This window comes from Teleopsis dalmanni, chromosome 2 (genome assembly GCF_002237135.1).
Source record: "Teleopsis dalmanni isolate 2A chromosome 2, ASM223713v2, whole genome shotgun sequence".
In the NCBI taxonomy this organism is placed as follows: domain Eukaryota; kingdom Metazoa; phylum Arthropoda; class Insecta; order Diptera; family Diopsidae; genus Teleopsis; species Teleopsis dalmanni.
Window position 1 is genome coordinate 145,395,953 of NC_051847.1, and position 4,621 is coordinate 145,400,573.

A 4,621-nucleotide genomic window follows, 5' to 3' on the forward strand; every position below is an offset into this window, starting at 1 on the left:
ACAAGTAATTAGCTACCATACTTAATTTAAATGAATAACACTTCGAATAACTTTCGCAATATCACTTCTAGATATTGTCTGTAGCGACTACTACCTGTTGGCAGGCTTCTTTCCGTAGAGGAAAGAGATTTGGCTTCAATGAAAACATCATCAGGGCGATGATATTTACCATATTGATGATGATGGCATATTTTAAGGTCAAAGATGAATCCTTCCACAAAGACGAGCACTGGTATGATTGTATTGCTGTGGAAGGATAAACCGTATCTGATGATTAAAATTGTACTTTGACAAAAAGTCGTTGTTTTTCTTGTCATATAAGGATCATAATATCAGCTGATATGTTATAAACCAGATTAGATTAATTAGCGTTAATGATTGAAAAGTTTTAAAAATGCAATGCGTGTACGACATTTTCTGTAGTACACACTTTTTGCAAAAATTTAATCAAATATTATACATTAAAGTAAAATGTGGTAGAAACAATTATGCACTGCGATAGAAAGTTTTGGAACTCTCGAAACTCTTTTAGGGGAATACCTAATTTCGCTTTACTGTTTGTTGCACTTAAACTCAAACAACACAAAAAGCAACTGAAACAAGTTAAATTAACAATATAAATAAAGGCAAAAAAGAGTAAATATAAATGGAATAAATGAAAGAAAAAATATAGCTTAGAATGTACCAGAGCTTCGCATGTAAAGTACAAGTTCCATAGTAAAAAAAATATAGATGAATGTAGCGCTTCAGAACATTGGAAACACAAATACATTTATTTGTAAAAATATATACACACGCATTTACTTATTTATGTGCTCACATATGAAACGCCCACATATGATTTGACTGGCATACTACGGGTTCTGTAGCGCACACATTGTACAATTACACAATAGACAAAACAAACAGCAGAATCATGTGTAATTACACAACAAAAGGCCCAAATGTGTTGCTAAACATACAGAAATTGTAACTAAAACAACAACATTTGCCTACGAACAACAACAGACAACAACAAAAGTGAATTACAAATAACATTAGTGCTGATAGAAAATTCCTAAACATTTGCAACACCAGCAGCATAATAAAACAGCAACAAAAACAACAACAAAAGCAGGAACAAAAATAACAACGAAAACAACAACAATAATGCTATATAAATTGCAATAACAACAGCATTTGAACAAATGAGTTAGCTAAATAATTATGATTTGATTACTCTTCAGCAGCACGTACTCACATTATACTCTGTGGCAGCCATCATAATCGTAGCTTACCGTAAATGTTGCACATTTTACACATGTGTTGAAACGTACACATAACGGAATATTGTAATAGTACGGAAACGGACACTGAAATTCGAAAACCCCGAAAAGAAATATGAGCTGCAGTATAATTTTGTCATTTCGTATTAAAGCAACGATGACCGCAGAGGAAGGAAAATAAAATAATTTAGGAACAAACTCGTAAAATATTTAGTGCATGCAAAACATTTAAAGGGCCATGAAATATGGTGAGTTGTGCACTGAAGTTCATGTACATCAACATCAGCATAAGGATGGATTTGGTTAGCTGATCGAAAAAGAGTAATACATAGACATCCAGGTATTCAGTGACAGTTAACAGATTTCAAAAGCTTTAAAAACTCTTCATAATTCAATTGGTTCTTATATTTCTCGTCAGCTGATAAACTTAGTTACTTTAAAAACTCTTCATAATTCAATTGGTTCTTATATTTCTTGTCAGCTGATAAACTGGTTCTTATATTTCTCGTCAGCTGATAAACTTAGTTATTACGAAGGTTTTTAACTTAAAAACTAGTTGATGAATTGTGCTAGACAAGAAGCAAAAAGAGTGCTAAATTTTCACAGGGCCACCGTTGATTGCAAATACAACCAGCACCAGTACAAAGACAGTACAGCCTCCATACATTGAGCAGAGACATTGGAAAATCACACCGAGCTCTAACAGGTCACTATAGGCTAAGGTATAATCTTAACAAACTAGACCAGTGTAAAAACAGTAGAGACTCTATACACTGACCAGAGACAACGTTGAAATTTTTATCGAATTCTCACAGGTCACTCATTAACTAGTTTCAAGTAATCATAATCATCATCATCATTAGTGGCGCAACGATCCTAGTTGAATCTTGGCCTCACTTTAAAAATTCCTCCACGTATATCTGTCGTTTGCTATTATTCTCCAGCTTCTTTTTCTGCTATATGATCCACATTGTTTATGTAAACTCGGACACCCTCTATTCCTTCTTCCTTCTGGTGCATATTGAAATATTTTTTTTTTGTTGGGTTCTCTACTTTGCTTTAGTTTTACTATCTTGCTAATTGTGGATTCTCCTAGCTCTTTTGGACGTTCGCCATTAAATCTTAGCCGATAGGTGCAGTTTTTTTCTCTAATTGAATCAAATATGCGACGTATAATCTTGCGTTCGAAGATATCTAGCTTGGTTTCATCAGATTTTTTCACAGTCCACGTCTCTGCACCATACATAAAAATTGGGGATATCAGCGTTTTATATATTCTTAATTTTGACTTTTTAGTAAGCATATTTGAACTTAGTGCTTTATGGAGTCCACTAAATCTTTTATTTGCTGCCTTTATTCTTTCATTTATTACCTGACCACAGTTATTGGATTCAAGATATTTGAAGGATTCAACTTGCTCGAAACTACTGTCACCTATTTGAATTGGGTGATTTATGGATTGACAATTACTCATGTATTTTTTTGTTTTCAATTCATAACAATAGTAATATTTGGATGTGGAATCACATTTTCTAATCATAAAAGCTGTTATCCAAAGATCACCTGATACATTATATCGAATTTGATTTTAAGAAAGAAACTTTCACTAAAATGAATGACATTCAATTAGGTTTTTTCGTTAAATTACTTTGACAAGTAATAATTGCCACTGCTATTTAATGAATACTTCGAAAAAATACTAGGGTTACGACAGTTACATTTTTAACAAAAATTGGATTTTAAAAGCGTTTAATGGTTCATTTGAAAACTAGCTTAAATACCAAAACTGACGTTAGCGTAGAAATTCAACGAAGAATCGCTCTTGCCATCGGATGTTACTTCGGGCTAAGTAAACAATTCAAAAATAAAGTTCTCTCTCAACAAACAAAAATCTTTACAAGTCGTTTACCATGCCTGTCCTGCTATATAGTGCACAAACTTCGACAATTACTAATAGTGATGAGACGGCGTTAGAAGCATTCAAGAGAGAAATACTTCGGAAGATCCACAATCCCTTACGCGTTGGCAAAGAGTATCGAATTATATGACACGATGAACTGTATGAGCTATACCGCAACAGGCACATAGTGCTTCGGCTAGAATGGTGTTTATTCCGATATCCCCTGTTGGAATTCTTCTATTGCCAGAGTATGTATTTCGAAAATCTTGTTATTAGAATTCCGCGAACAATAAAATTGAATCATGATAACTAGGATTCCGAGTAATTGGCTGCAAAAGTTTGTGAAAAAAGGTGTGGCATAGGATTAAAAATATAGTTTTTAATAAAACAATGCAGCTTCTCACACAGATTAAAAACGCATGGATAAGAAATAATCAACCTAATCACCAAATGTAAATCCCTTATATATTAACCCATGATTTTTTCATGGACACAATTTGAGGTAATGAAGAGATAATAGCTATCACAGAGACATATTTTGCAGACTTTTCGATAAACCATTATTGTGTTGGAAATGGAGGGTCGTTGAACACAAGAGTATGTAAGTTAAGAAGATTATATTCTGCCACTACTTATGAAGTGTGTGTAAGAATTCACACTTTATATTCACATTCAATTCCAAGCGAAAAGCACCATTCTGAATGACTAAAGATAACATCGGGTTGCGCTGTTGTCTCAATCACAAGATGTTCTTTTAATTTGATGTTCTTGCAAAACTGCTTAAATTTTAGTACCATAAAATCGATGAAAAGCAACAAGGGAACTGGGTCAGATAAGGTTTCATTTGAAATTTTAAAATTAGTTGATGAAGAAAATTCTAATCTTAGTAAAATTGTTTTATCATGTATACAATACTGGACAATACCCCGACGACTGGGTAAAGTCTACCTTCATAACATTGCTTAAGAAGAGAAATGCGAAAAACTGTAGTGAGTACAGAATTATCAGTTTTATGCCACAGGTATTTCTACTTTTTGAAATTATTCAAAAAGTACGGAGAAGTAACGGGAACATCGCAATTTAGTTTTAAAGAAGTACTTGGAACTTGGAAGGCACTATTATGTATTCAAGTTTTAGTTCAAAACTGCAAAGACGTTTACAAAGACGTCTCTCTCTCATCTGTTTAATCGATTTCGAAACAGCGTTCGACAAAGTGAAGCATAATAAATTTATATATATATATCCTTCAATACATTGATATTGATGATAAGGAAATCCGATGCATTAAAAATTTGTCCTGGTAACAAACTGCGCATGTAAGCATCGATGTCGATGCTTCTTCAAATGATTATTCAGCGAAAAATTGAAGAGAAACACGGCATTTGTAGGAAACTATTTTCATGGTTGTGAAGCATTTGTCAATGGACCCGAATACGAGAGGTCCGCATCCTTATAA